General features: G+C 41.3%; 1 long non-coding RNA gene across 1 annotated transcript in view; it reads right to left on the bottom strand.

Annotated features, from left to right (window-relative positions):
• Positions 1-524: 524 nt before the first annotated feature.
• Positions 525-15,852, bottom strand: part of LOC138297405 (uncharacterized) — a 217,663-nt gene continuing 202,335 nt past the window's right edge. Inside the window, exon 3 of the long non-coding RNA XR_011204082.1 lies at positions 525-2,590. This is a non-coding gene — a long non-coding RNA (uncharacterized lncRNA). The remainder of the gene's footprint in view (positions 2,591-15,852) is intronic.

Genomic DNA, 15,852 nt, shown 5'->3' with positions numbered 1-15,852 from the left:
CTACTCCATTCACAACATCACTAGAACACCGAGAACATCCTCAAAAAAACATTGGCAAGCTCCAAGATTCTGGGAAAATTATTTTTGGTACTTAGGGACACATTTTCTCTTCATTTTGTATCATCAAATCTGAAAAATCCAAAATCTCTGGGAGCACCTGTTATTTTTTGCTTACAATTTCTGAGATCAAATACTCTACCACCTATCGCTGGACTGTATGATGGTCTCTTAAGGAGCCAGACCATGTACCGGGACTCTATGATGAGCTTTTAAGGAGACAAACCATCAATCTCTGCTACCATCTGTTAGCGCGTCAGACCTGAACAAGTAAACTTACAAGGGAGACACGATTCGGTCAATGAACCTTCTGACGCGCTTTGAGGTTTTCCCACCATATATCCCGTACATGTGCAGCTCCATAACCATTAACAATCAATAACATTAGTAATCAATAGGAGTCAGTAATTGTCACACACCATGACCTTTCAGTCATGAATAACCACACCTTCAATGTAAAAGTTAGAATGTTTATTTCCCTATTTTAACAATGCTAATGTCATGTAACTCATTCTCAAGATCAAATGATAAACATACAGAAAAAACACTGGCTGTCCAAAGCGGCGAAAGAATCGCAATCTAATCAAAGATTGAGCTACTACACATTGTAAAGTTACAGTGCAAATTAATAACAAAAATAACTGTGCAAACAATATTACATATATTTAGATTCAGCAAAGAAAAGACATCAGCTGTTATTTCATGTAGCAAACGTCATCAGTGAGATCCCTAACTAACATCAGATTAGCATGGGGTGCTTGGGCTTCATGCAAAACAATTTAGTCATACATATTTGGAAAACATCTAACTATGGTGCTATCAAAATAGTGGTTGGTACCTAGAAACAAAGCAAATAGACATAGCAAACAACATCAGTGATAGTATTCCTCTCCTCATATGGATCGGCAAGTTAGGATAGTCATCAGGACTTCAGTCTAGTCAGCAAGTCATCAGGATTCAGCATAAAAGTTCAGAAAAGGCAAAGTCTTTAAGCAGTTCGAAAGAATATAGCTAATGGCCTAACTCTCAAGAAGATTAGGGAGCATGGCACATCTCACCATGGTGCAGTCTGGCTAAGTTAGATTTCCTAAACTACCTCCCACATCCTAATTGGTTCAAGAATCGCATGTTCATGCTTTTTCCAATAAAACTAAAACATCAAATCTACATTTCTACTAGTACATAGTTCACATGTCAGTGATTGACTCCATTCGTACTGTTCTCATCATCCGGCTCATCAGGTAACAATATTGTTGCAGCTTATACTCCAGTCAGTATGGTCTTTGTCTTCTCCGGGGAAAGTTAGTTTCACACAGATTGCATTAAACAATGTTGCATTAGCAAGTACATTATCTCCTAGCAAGCAGTTCTCATGAGAAAGACTTTTAGCTACGAGCACATGGACAGTACAGTGTAAATCACAAATTAATTCTCTAAGCACCCATTTTATAAATTGGTTAAGAAAAGCAGCTTGCTATGAGGCTGTGCAACTAGGCTAAGACCACCACTAATTTAAGGTCTACATTTAATAAAGCCAATATATAATGCAGAACCCTTAATATGATATATTACTACATTAATCAAACATAAGCTCAATAGTTCATATTAATAAGCCACTAATAAGTACGCTTCATGAACATTGGCGGCCACTGAGATGGGTGCACCTTCAAATGTTTGCATTATTTTTCTCTAAGTTATTACATTTTCTATGCAAATTCAACACTCCGAATTGATTAATATTAATTAATAATTTCATTAGTTTCATAGCATTTTTGGATGGTGCAACTTGAAAGGTAGATTGTTGTTTATTATAATTAGTTTTAGCTGCTATGAGGGTTTGGTGTAAGCTTACTTATTACAATGAAAGTGAAATTGGGATTACAAATCAATACATTTTCAGCCTAACCTTTAATCAGGTAGGATTTGCTGTGCCCATTATCACCTTTACTTGCTAAATTGTTCAGTGAATTCCCCACGGAGTTCATTGATAAGATAAAAACTGCTTTACATTTCAGACAAAACAGTTTTTGACCTTCCAATAATCAGTATATTATTCTCGGCACTGTATTTTTTAAACCTCCATCTATCAAACGTCCTTAACATAGTTAAAGTGCCTTAAAAGGGACATTGCTACAAACTGAATAGAAGCGGACAACTGTTAATGGCTTTTAGTACTCCTGCTGCTGAAGGACAGCATTCCAGGTGGATTGGTTTATATTGTGAGTTGAAAAAACAACTATCCTCCATCAGGCATTTGGAGGTTTTGGAAACAACCTTTTGCCTTGATCGGTAAGTAGTAGACTGTAATAATGAGCATCTGCCAGTACATTAAGTCAATTTCTGTGTTAAAGGCATAATGAGATGTTTTTCACTCATGATTTATCATAGACTACAGGTCAATAACAGTTTGTTTCCTGGTCAATTGACGGGCACTGTATGAAGACATCCAGATTCCAACTGTTCCCAGCAAAATGGCTGCTCGTTGCATAAATACATCAGTCGAATCGACTCGTATTTCTCCAGCAATTTGAGTCTACGAAAAAAGAAACGAACCATCTTGTTTAATCTGTATGTAAACTCTAAAACAATTTTGTATAAGAACCACAATTTGTCAAAAGAAAGTAATCAGTTACATAATCTTGAGGTGCAAGAGGAGGCTTCAATTCAATTTTTACTCATGAAGAAACAACAGAAATAGCTTTAAGAGCTCCTCGCACACTGTCAAATCAGTGGCAATTACAGAAAAGCCAAGAGCAGCACCGAGTAGCCACCTGTCCAATTTTCATTAGCTAGTCCCTGCATTTTGAGTAAAAATGCCTTTTTTCCTTTCCTTCCCTCAGATTTTTTTCACCTTGTGCCATACAATCCAATGGCAATTTATGTGTGAGCCTCAAAATATTACATTAAATTAAAAATATCCTTTACCTTCTTCTGCAGCACCTGAGGATGCGGGGATTGACCCGCCCACCCCTAAAGTACGCGAGTGGGGAACAGCTTCTCATTCAGTTAGAGGGGCAGAATCTCCAGGCCATCAAGAACAGAAGCAGAGAATGTTCTATTCAGATCGCCTCGCTTACTCCATGGAACCAGAGCCTCTTACTCAATATAGGTAGGGCTATCCACTTCCCCAGGACCTGCACCGAAACCTGTCATTTACGCAGTCAGATCAGAAAAAGCTCTAAGGCGTCACTATTCCTGGCCTAACACCCCAGTCATAACTACCCAGTTTAATGGTAGTAGGGTACTGTCCTCTTTTCTGTTTCTGAAGCCCTTTATTTGAATAGCAATGAGTTTCTAGGGTGCGGACACATTTGGGGGATGAAGAGGAACTGCCAAGTTTAGGGCCTCCGAGGAAGCGGAGCCCCTCTGCCACAAAGGGACTCCCTTGATGAGTGACATATTATGTTATGTTAAAGTGATTGACTATGTCATGTAAAATGTAAAAGAAAGGGTGCGTCAGATAGCAGGCAACTGAACTACAAAGGTACATGTAGCTTGGAAGAAAAAACCTATTGTAAACACAATGTTAAAAAAATTGCATAGGATGTGATTTAAAGAAAGACTTGAATGGGCTGATTTAATGGTACACACTGGGAGTAGTACTACAGTAGTAATATTTACTGACTATAAAATGCAAATCACAAATTTACTACCTGAGTCCTCCTCCTATGTCTCGCCTTTATTTTTGATGGGGAGATCTCTGCACATGTTGGTTTAAAACTTAGGGTCTGATTTACACTTTGGCGGAAAGGTTACTCTGTCACACCAATCACAGATAACCTGTCCGCTAAAATCGAAATCTCATTGTTTCCTATGGGATTTAGATTTTGGCAGACAGGATAACTGTGACCGTTCTGACAGAGTAACACCTTAGCTGAAATCTAAATCAGGCCCTTAGTAGTAAATGTGGGAGGGGCCGTGTAGGTTATGAGAAAATGTGAAATGTCTACATGTAAATAGGAAAGATTTGGGGCGGGAACAGTAAAACCATTGCTATTCACAAACAACACTTCTAAAGTTCCTACTGCCCTAAAGATGACAAAACCGTAGTAAATGTACTCTTGAAAAACCTTGCAGTAGGTCTAGCACCACACAATGCCACTCACAGAGACAGCACACACCAACACGCTGCCATAGAAAATACTAGTGGTAGGGACTTTATATAACACCCTACAGGAAACAATGTTACAATAATTCTATTATTATTATTTCCCGCTTTAAAAGTATTCATACATTTATACTGGCAGATATATTGTTAGACCTTACATCCTTGGTGTGGTATTCCCCCAGACATTTTGCCTTCACTCCCCTAATTTTGCGTGCTGAATTTGTTTTTGTTGGCTTTAGGACTCTATGCACTTTACCCCGCTAACCAGTGGTAACAAGGTTGTGTTCTCGCCCTTAAACATGGTGCAATTTGTCTATACCTAATTAGCACATTTATTTTACTTATAAAGGTCAAGTAAAATGTACTGCATGTACTGAGGAACTGTGAATTAATAGTTCTAGTGGGTCGCAGCACTCATTGTAATACATACAAAAGTAGCCCTGTAAAACATGGCTCAGGCCTGCCTCTACAGTCTGCCGTGCAGTTTTTGAAATAAACCTTTGGCCAAGCCTGAATCATCCTTTTTAATATGTATACATCACCCTCTAGGTATGTCATAAAGGCTCATAGGGTAGGATGTACTATATTTAAAAGCAGGACATGATTGTTTAAATTTTAAATGTCCTGACAATGAAAAACTCCTTAAGTCCTTTTTCACTGTAGCAAGGCCCTGAAGAATGCCCCCAGACCTTCCTTGCCTCATTATAGAGGGCAGAAACATGTCGGCCGCTTTTTAGATAGGTGACCCAGTTAGTCCTCACTCTCACTTTGGTGTCCCACCCTTGTTTTTAATACACCAGCAGACACCATTATTAAAAGTGTAGATTACACACCGGTAACTGCTTAGGTGTTTTTATATCTTCCCCTAGCTTAGCTGGATCCCACTAACTCCAGATAAATAATAATTTATGCACTCCCTTCCGTTCCTTTAATGGTGAGGTTGAGTCCGCCCAGGTGGCACTGTCCTACCTGGGTGGGGCTAGGTGGTCAAATGGTGAAGCATGACACTATATAGTGTGTGAGACCACCTAGTCCGTAAAGGAAATACCACCTCCCCCTACCCATCACTATCCCACAGTACTCACACTCCGTTTTTGACACCCATTGAGGTTTAGGAGCCCCTGGATAATCTCCCGTGGTTACAGCTCCTTATCATTAGTGAACCCCATACCCTTTTGTGTTTATTGGTTTTAGATTTCTCTTCTGTTTTTACTTTATCACTGTTTGAGTACTGCATAAATACATTCCACATTGCCACTATGGTAATCCTAACTGCTTTTATGGCAAGCAACCACAGGGTTAAGCAAAGGTTTATTTATGACTTGTATGGTTCCGCCTGACAAGGATTGTGTTTATTATTATTAATTGTGTATATATATATATATTTTAGCAAAAAGAATGCCGCTGCACTCCTATATCTCCTCAACTACACCTCTTTATTTAAGCAAAAATGGCAACCATCAAAGCATTTCGTCTCTGACCGAGCCTTGTTCATGGATAGTGAGCTCCTCATTTGTATCCACATATAAGCATTTTCGTCCTGTCTGCAAGGAGGCATCCTGGGACTTGTAGTGATAAACATTTATGTCAAGTGCAAACATAATTACCATACAAAATATTTTTTATATAACAATGGAAAATCAGGGTGTAATATACTTCAGCTTCTAATAGGCATAAAAGGGACAACACTACAACAATTATATGGTTATTCATTGCGATGTTGGAGTGGCCAGGGCACATTGCATATCCAGCAGAGTTGATGAGCTGAGACGGCGACACATGTTTGTTTAAAACAATATATACTAATAACCAAAAGAAGTGAACCCTCATACGATATCATTATTGGCCGTCAGAGATATTTCTCAACAGACCCTTCACCACGTATTCTACCCTCAACAGTGAATGTTACCACCATGGGGTGTTTTCTTGTGTAGCATCATCACAGGATCTCCATTCACTTCAGCATCCCATTATCTAAACGAACTGAAGGATATCTCAGTGAGAAGGTGAGTGAAAAAATGTGAATTAAAATTACCTCATATCCTAAATTCGTATTTATTTGTGTCTATACAAAGGCTAAGGGTAAAATTAAAAACAGGTAACCTTGTGGGGATCAGCAATGAATACTATACAACTAAAATTAAGGTTGACATGTTTCTGCCTGACACATCCTCTCATGGCCCGTGGCTTTCATCAGGACCTATTGTTAATTTGATTACCTGCAACTGTCAAGTAATCACCAAATGAAGTTATAATTTGTGATCACTTAGATCAGGGCGGCATTACAGATATTTGGAAGATTTTGATCGCTTCTCCAAAAATAGAGGTCTTTTCCTGTGGTGGGATAGAGGGAGAGCTCCCATTGAGTTTCTCCTCTGTACTCCCAATGTTGCAGCACTGGTTGAACCACAAATCATAACTACATTTGGTGATTATGTATAAGACATATTTATATAAAACAAAATATATGGTCATGAGAAATGACAGCTAAGTGCTCATACAGGAATGTGTTCCTCATCAATAACTGAACTTGATAAGGTGCCATGTAAAGGACAAAAATCATGGCTAAGTGCCAAAGAGGTAGCCCTATCTAGGCCCTCACAAACCATGTTACATTATGATCTCATTACTGTAGCATCAATATAGTGTTATGTATTGCTTTGAAATGAATGGGCTGAGTGCCTAAATATAAAATTGGCAAAGGACATTACTGAGTAACATGTCAAATGGCTGGTTTTGAAAACAACATTAAAGTTGAGTTGAGATTTTCCTAGCCTTAGTTTCTGAAAAGCTAGATTTTATTAAAGACACGGAGGCGAGTATTATGCATTTCTTTTCTTACTTTAATAAACAGCAGCCAAGCAACTACAAATACCAAAAACCCTGGGAGAAAAAACTACAAGGGTGTTTAACAATAGAGTAACCAATCACACATCGAGTATGAACATAACAATCTAGACTGAGAGCAACAAGCCGTCTTTTCTTGCGAGAGTCAGTCAAGAACGGATTCAGAGAGAAAAATTAAAACTATATACAAAGTCAGTAGAGCAGAGAAGAAATCCTTAAAGAAGTCCACCAGGAACATAGAAGGAGAAACTGGCAACCAAGAACTTCAGCATGGAGGAACTAGGCAAGGTGAAATCAGATGTGGATCAGCCAGATGCAGTGGAGCTTGTTGAAGGCATAGAAACTGCAGAAAGAAGTAACAGGGAGGGTTAATGCAATTGCGGGGGGATGATACTTGCTTCCGTGTCTTTAAGAACATTTAGCCTTTCAGACACCAAGGCTAGGAAAATCTCAACTTTATTACAAGACTGGAAGCTCATATTATGCTTTGTTTAAAGCAAATATATAACAGTGTCCAATGGATGATCAACAGGTTTACAATAAAAAGTTCTAAACATACTAACATTTTACCAATCTGCAGATCTGAGAATATCATGTAAACTAGCCAGTGCCCAAAAAGTTCAAGAGGCCGCAGCCCTTCTCACTGAATGGGCACCATAACAAAGGGTAGAGACACCAGCCAGGGACATGAGCTATCTAATCCAATGTGCCAAAGTTGGAGCCGAGACAGGCTTGTGGGGTTTCTGAAAGGAAATAAGTAGTTGGGAAGAGGAGGAACTTCTTAGATCTGCAGTTTGAGAAACGTAAGTTTTTAAACAATTACTAATACACAATTTAGGTTGAGAGGGAAAAAGGGGTAATGTACAGAAGATAAATTAGTTTTGGTACGCCTACTGACTTGAAAATAGACACCTAAAGAGGAATAACGGAAGGAGGAAACATCCAGAGCCCTAACATGGGATACACGTTTGATAGAGACTAAATACAAGAGCATAGTCAATTTGGCAGACAAATGTTTCAGTGATAAATCAGCATTATCCAGTCATGCAAGAAATAAGCGAAGTACTGAATTAACATCCCACATGACGTTTATTTGGGAACTAGAGGCTTGGCAAAAGATACTCCCTTTAAAAGTTGGCAAACCAATGGGTGTTCACCAATGGGCCTTCCATCCAACCTGATAGGTTCTGAAGAGAACGCAGACCTGTAAGTATTAATGGTACGAGAAGCCTTACCTTGTGAAGCCAAGGAAACCCGAAAATTTACCACTAAGGTTTCATCTGCTAAAAGGGGATCTGAATCCCTGTCCAAACACCAGCTAAACCAGGCCAACCAGGTAGATTTGTAAACCCTTGTTTTGCCCGTAGAGCCCAGGATTGCTGGATGAACTGGACAGCTTTCTCCGAAATTCCTGGGGTTCTCCAGGAAGCTCCGACATTCTCCAAGCTACGAGATGCAGAGAGCCTTCTAAGACCAGACTGTGAGGAAGATCCTGAGGGTTCAGGAGTAGATCAGGAAAAGGAGGAATCAATAGTGGAAGATCTGAGGACAGCTCCAATAGGGTGGCGTACCAAGGCTGGGACTGCCAGAATGGAGTGATCAAAATGAGGGATGAGTGCTGTCTGAAGGCTTGAGGTAGCTCCCAAGCAGTAAAGAGGACAGGGGAAGGCATAAAGGAGAGAAGGAGGCCATGACCGAACGAAAGCATCTGTGGCAATCACTAGTGGATCTGGCCTCCAGCTGAAGAAGGAAGGAAGTTGAGTGTTGATCCGAGAAGCAAAGAGGTCTATTGACATGGGGCCGAAGACCGAAGAAAGATGATTGAATACAGAAGGATGAAGCTTCCAATCGCTTGAGTCGTAGATATGCCTGGAAAACAAATCTAACAGCACGTTCAGTTTGCCTGGGAGATATTCCGCCTTGACCAAGATATTCCTTGGGAGAGAGAGTTCCCACAGACTCCTGGCCAATAGTGCCAGAGGTTTGGATCTCCTTCTGTCCAGATGGTTTATGTACCTGCCTGCAGACAGGTTGTCTATTCTCAGTAGTACTGAGCATTTTACCCTGTCTTTTATAAAGGACTGGATGGCAAAGGAACCTGCAAGCATCTCTAAACAATTGATGTGTAGTGACGACTCCTGAAAGGACCATGGACATCCAGTCAAGAGTTGACCACATCTTGCCCCCCAACCTGTCAGACTTGCATCTGACTCTAAGACAAGATCTGGGGTGGCAGAGAAAATTGTTCTCCTGTTCCAAGTGTCTAAGGGCCAGATGTAGGAAACTCTGCCATTGCTACTCGCAAATTGCGAGTTGCAATGCAGGATGGTGCCCCTGACACCATCTGCAAGTCGCAAGGGGGTCGCAAAGGCCCACCTCATTAATATTAAGGAGGTGGGTTGCAATTTGCGACCCACTTGCGAGTCGCAGCACTCACAGGGATGGTGGCCTGCTGGAGACAGCAAATCACCATGTCTGTGACTGCTTTTAAATAAAGCAGTTTTTTGTAATGCAGCCCATTTTCCTTAAAGGAAAACGAGATGCATTACAAAATGAAAAAATGAAACGTGTCGATTTCATTTTTTCAGAGCAGGCAGTGGTGCATAGGACCACTGCCCCATAGGACCACTGCCTGCTCTGAATTTTTTTTCCCAATGCCATTCACAAAGGGGAAGGGGTCCCATGGGGACCCCTTCACTTTTGCGAATGGGTTACCACCAGTGTGACACTGGTGGTAACTGCAAATTGCTTTGCGACCGCATTCGCGGTCACAAAGCAATCCTGCATCGCGCTGCGACTCGCAAATAGGAAGGGGAACACCCCTTCCTATTTGCGACTCGCAGTCCCATTTTGAGAGTCGGTAACCAGGTTACCGACTCGCAAAATGGGAATGGGCATCGCAATGTGGTTTTTGCGCCTCGCAAACAGATACACAAAAAAATCGTTCTACATCTGGCCTTAAGTGACACATCCACCAGCAAAGCTCTTCTCTGGACTCAGAATCCAGAACAACTGGGTCTGAGTAAGCTATCCGATTTCGAAGGTGACGGATCTTCAACCTTTGCAGAGCTCTGTATTGAAGGGGCCCCGGAAAGATGGCTTGAGTAGAGGAAAAAAGAAGATCTACTAAACGAGCTATCGATTTGAGGGAACAAATAGGGTTAGACAAGGAGTGACATATTTAATTCTTTTTCAGAACCACCTTCTGTTGAGGGAGTTGAAGCACCGATTCGACAGTGTTCACTATGAAACTGAGAAATTTGAGATGCTGAGATGGGATTAGGATAGTCCTTTGAAGGATTATAAGAAACCCCAGACTTGACAAAAGGTCCCGGCAAAGGTTTAACTGATCCAGCAGGCAAGATTTTTCCTGTGCCATAATAAGGAAATCGTCCAGATAGACTATGACTTACCCTGATTCTGAGGAAGGCCACTACAGGTTTGAGAATCTGGGTGAAGTACCAAGGGGCTGATGAAAGACCAAAAGGGAGAGTTTTGAACTGGAAGAAAGAGCCCCCCCAATGAAACTAAATAAATTTCCTGTAGGAAGGGTGAATGGGTACTGAGAGATACGCGTCCTGGAGGTCCATGTGGACCAACCAGTCATTCTGAAGCAGAAGATCTCTTAGATGAAGGATCATTTCCATCTTGAAATGGTGATACACCATGAAATTGTTGAAGAGCTTTAGGTTTATAACTATTCGATGTCTGTTGTTCTTTTTCTGAACTAAAAAGATGGTACTGGGAAACCCTGAAGGGTAGAAGGAAATCCTTTCTATAGCCTGTTTTGTTAGTAAAGACTGCACTTCCTCCTGAACCAGAACGATCTAATCCTGAGAAAAATCAATAGGTTGAGGCAGGTGAGTCTGACAAGGAACCTGCTATAACTCTATGCAGTAACCTTGAACAGTTTGGAGAACCCAAGGATCCGAGATTAGAGATAACCAAGCATCTAGGCAAGATCCCAGTCTGCCTCCTACAGGAGGAAGGCCAGAATTGGAAGTCCTTACCTGCAAGTAGGTCTCCTTTGGATCTATAGCCCCTGCTGCGGGCTCCACGGAAACGTCGGGGATAGAATTGAGGCTTGTACCCCTGGTAGAATTCTTGTTGGGTGCCTTGATTGAAGGAGCCAATGCTCAGGGATAGCCCTCTTGAAGAATAGTGGCTGGCAAATCGACCCCTTCCTTTGCTGACCCTTCCTCATACACGCTGAGAAAAAATGTTCTTCATTGAAGAATGAGCCTTATCCAAGGAAGTAAAAGCAGAAACCTATCTGCTCATCTCCTTAATAAAAAAGTCTCAGAAAAGAAAACCATCTGCATTAGAGCCTTCCTCTTTGGTTGCCAAAGAACTTAGGTTGGTGTCAATCTTTAGAAGAAGGCTTTTGCGCCACTTCTGGGAGATATAGACATTGGCATTTCTCAGCATGAATATTGCCCTCTATGCCCAGTTTGAAAGCGCATCAGGGTGCACTTGATTCCCTCCCATCTTTGCCTCTTCAGCCAAATCCAAAATCCTAGTTAAAGGCCCAGGTCCAGAAGTCTATCCTGGCAGTTAGACCAGGGTCTATTGACCCCTTTCTTGGGATCTTTCTCATACTTGGAAAAAAATAATTACATGTTGGGGTCAATAGTGGGGGTATCAGCCAACTTAAAGGGAAGGGATGGTCTAGGACACTCAGACTTTAATTTATTTATAGCCGATATATCTAGCGCATGTCTCAAATAAAAGGACACATAATCAGAGACATGATCGGACGGGAACCAGTCAGAAGAACTTGGGTGGTGAATTGACATGGAGTCAAACATGGGTTCCTCAAAATGATTAACTAGGTCATCAGCCACCAGATGTGGGGAAATCACAGAGGGAGACATTTTCCACCTTTTCTCCAAAGGTCCATTATCCAAAATGTCATCATTTATCTGTGAATGAGATGTGGCATCATCTAAAATGTCGTCCCCCATCACAGTGTTTCTAAGATTAAGTACATTAAGGAGAGAGGAAGGAAACCATGAGGAATTCGTCTCTTAGGTGGGGGGCCCAAATTAAACAGAAACACCTTTGGAAGGCACATAGGCAGGTGCCACATGTGTCGTCACTCTTTTAGAAGGAACATCCTTGGGGCTCTGCAACATTTTAGACAACGAAGCTTCTGAATTCTTTGAAATGTCCAGCATGGATACAGAGACTGCATGCTGAACGGAGTCCTTAATGAAGGATTTCAAATTATCTTTCAAGGACTGGGCTTGCTCATCCCCTGACATAATAAAATAAGGATTGTAGTAATTAACTAATAAAAACCAGAAAAACAATATCAAATTGTAAAAGAAGTAGCTAAAACCCAAGGAAAAACCCAGGAAAGGCTCCTATATAGAAAAACCCTGACAAGGAAGTTTTAAAACTGAGGGAAAACCAAAGAGGGTAGGAGGGGGCATACTCAGAGGCGGATTCTAGATGAAACCGAAGGCAGCAGCAGGGAAAGCCCTCGCCAGCCGCTATTCTGACACAAACAAGTGTCTGAGAGGCAGCCAAAGAAGAAGTGTGGAGGGCAGAGCCAGCTTCCGTGCAGCATAGACGGCAGCGCTAAGCGGAGCGACAAGCGTTGGAATTACCAGGGGCTAAATTACCTCAGAACGGCCACAACAAATGTCACAGAACACTCAATGAACGCGGCAAGCACACAGCTCACAACGTGAAATGGTAACAGGAAGCAATGCACGTAATAAATAAGTAATATAAACCTTAAGAAATAACAAGTTATAAACAAAAGTAACATTATTAATCTAATGGCGAGCAGAATACTTATCTTGACTGCGAGCGCAAGAAAGGTGGGGTTGTTGCTCTCAGTCAAGAGTGTTATGTTGAGTCAAGAGTGTTATGTTCATACTCCATTGTGATGCAACCTGGTAGTTTTTTCTCCCAGGGTTTCTGGGATTTGTAGTTTCTTGGCTACTGTTTACTAAAGTAAGAAAAGAAATGCATAATATGAGCCTCCGGTCTTGTAATAAAATGTAAGTGCTCATAATATGACTTCTGTGTACATGAAATATCCTGAGACAGGTATGGTGTTGACTACAAGTTCACTTGATCTAATGCTGATAACACATCAGTGGGCCTTGGACAGGGTAATGCACGTTATGCCAGTGTTGTGATGCTTAATGACTGGTAACTCATCATTTGCTCATTGCAAATCACATAGTAACTCTATTTAATGATCCAAATATAGTTAGATTCAAAGTTGCTCATTTAAACCGATGTCTGTCTATTACAAGCTTTACAACATAAACTTAAATTGCAAACAACAGCAAAAATACATTATCCTGCCACTATTAATTAGAGATGTAATATCTTTATCTTTCAGGGCCAACATTAGAGACAAACGCATGGGATGGCAACGGGCAACTGCTTCGCACCCAGCTATGAAAACTTGTTTGTTGGCTGGTAGGAGAAGCAGGTGGCCTGTTCGAGACCAATGATTCATGGGTTGAAAGGATTGTCAGCTGGAATAGTTATATCGGTGAACTCTTGGTAATCTGGAGGAGCTCTAGAGATTCCACTTCTGAAAGTATAGCCAAATTGAACAACAATGAAGTGAATCTTTATTTTTCAGGAGAAATGAGCACTTAGGGCCTGATTACAACTTTGGAGGAGGTGTTAATCCGTCCCAAATGTGACGGATATACCACCAGCCGTATTACGAGTTCCATAGGATATAATGGACTCATAATACAGCTGGTAGTATATCCGTCACATTTGGGACGGATTAACACCTTCCTCCAAAGTTGTAATCAGGCCCTTAATCAGTCAACTTCTTAGATTTTAAGGTTTTTGTCACTGAGAGTAAATATGCAAAGTGGAGTAACCCCTATGGGGAGTTACTCTGTATCAAACAGAACAACACTAGGGAAATTGATTTCCAGGCTGCAGCAAATGAAGCCATCAATAGATCTGAGGTAAGACGGTATCCCACGAAAGTCCTTAAAATTGCAAGTACAAGAGTTCTAGAGAAAACTAGACAGGACCTTCTATGAGACAATATTAAAGAAAATGATGAGGAAGGCAAGTTTAGATTTATCACTGATTTCTCCAGTGGCACCAGAGCTATCAGTAAGATTTCACAAAATAATTGGTGTGTTCTCAAATCAGACCCTATAGTAGGTTCAGACTTGCCAGACTTCCCTAAGATAACATACAGAAAAGGTAGATCCATAAAGGACCAACTTGTACATATTCATTTATCACAGCACACCAGGGTATCTACTTTTAAATAGATCACTGGCTTTTATTCTTGTGATAAATGCAAGGTGTGCAAAAATAGTGGAAACATACTGACTTATGAGATTCCAGCATCCAGTGCACCCAGCAAAATCACTAAATCCATGAATTGTAATGCTGCCTTCTCTATGTACTGCCTTGTATGTCCATGCCAACTGATTCATGTTTGCAGCACTATCAGTCTAACAAAAAGACGCATCTTAGAACACATGAGAGCGATTACAAATAGAGATCCCACGTATTCTGTAGTACGGCACTTTGCATCACACCACAGAAGCGACAAAGCCTTATTAAGGTTATTTTGCCTAGATCATATACCCTATGGAGAGAGAGGGGGTGACAGAGTCACTAGGTTAAGACGCCTTGAGTCGAGGTATATCATAGACTTCCAAACAAAGACAACCTCAGACTTAATAGTGAGGGAGATCTGGCAGTACACCTAGGGTAGTAATAACGCACGGTAGAGGTGCATTGACGCCATGGATTGATCAAGAGTGAGTGTCCATTCATGGAGGGGGGCTGAGATAGCATCCAACCTGTAGCCTTTCTCTATTCTCAGTTGAGATGTGACCATTAAAATAATAATTATTACCTGTTTCCCACAGACCTAATATAAATGCAGGACAATTTCCTTGCTTAATTTGCATCTATGAAGTGAACTGATATAAATGATAAGGAATCTTCCTTTTTTCTTTCCTTTTCTTTTTTCTGCCATTCTTGTTTACACTTTATCATGTAATGCGGTAATGAGTAGATAATTTCACAGATTAGCTATAGAGTATCACACATTAGTATTCAGTTTTTCATTACGCTAGCTGTGGTAAGATGACTGGCATAATACCCTTTGGGGGTTTAAGGTTTTATATGTACCTTAGAAACCTGTCGACCATACAGGGACCAATTATGTTGGATGATATCTTTAGTTACTACACACTGTACGTAAATAATAATTTATAGTTGTTAGACCTGACAGCCTTTGGGTGGTTGTCCCCCAACTTTTTGACTGCCTCGCTCCATTTTCCTAACCCTGTTTTCTAGTTTTAGGACTCTGTGCACTTTACCACTGCTGTCCAGTGCTAAAGTGCATATGCCTGCTCCTCTAAACATGGTAACATTGGTTAAACCAAGGAGGAAGCCATACAGCTCCCATCCCCAAGCCTTATTAGGCCCTGGGGACCCCATCGCCTGGGGACAAATATAGTAAAAAAAAGGGAAGGGGACTGCGTGGACCCCACCCTGAGCCATCTCAGTCCCCCCATCCTGCACGGTCCCCCTGCCCTTAAAGCTATGTATGGGGTCCCAGGGCCCTTTAAGGCTTAGAGAGGGAAGCCATGCAGCCCCCCTCTCCTTATTAAATATTATAATAATAACATCAAATACATTGGGCCCAGGGAGATGGAGTCCCCAGGGCCAAAAATGGCTTGGGGAGGGGCAGGCAGCACCCCACCCTCCCCATTATAAACAGATAGGTCTGGGAGGGGAGCTGCACACACCTTCCCCTTAAATATACCTTGCCCCAGGGAATGGGGCCCCTGATCGTCCTAACTGGGCTAAGAAGAGGGAAA

The sequence above is a fragment of the Pleurodeles waltl genome, chromosome 5, assembly GCF_031143425.1.
Source record: "Pleurodeles waltl isolate 20211129_DDA chromosome 5, aPleWal1.hap1.20221129, whole genome shotgun sequence".
NCBI lineage: Eukaryota > Metazoa > Chordata > Amphibia > Caudata > Salamandridae > Pleurodeles > Pleurodeles waltl.
Note: the sequence above shows the minus strand (reverse complement) of the source record. Positions and strands in the feature narration are given on the sequence as shown.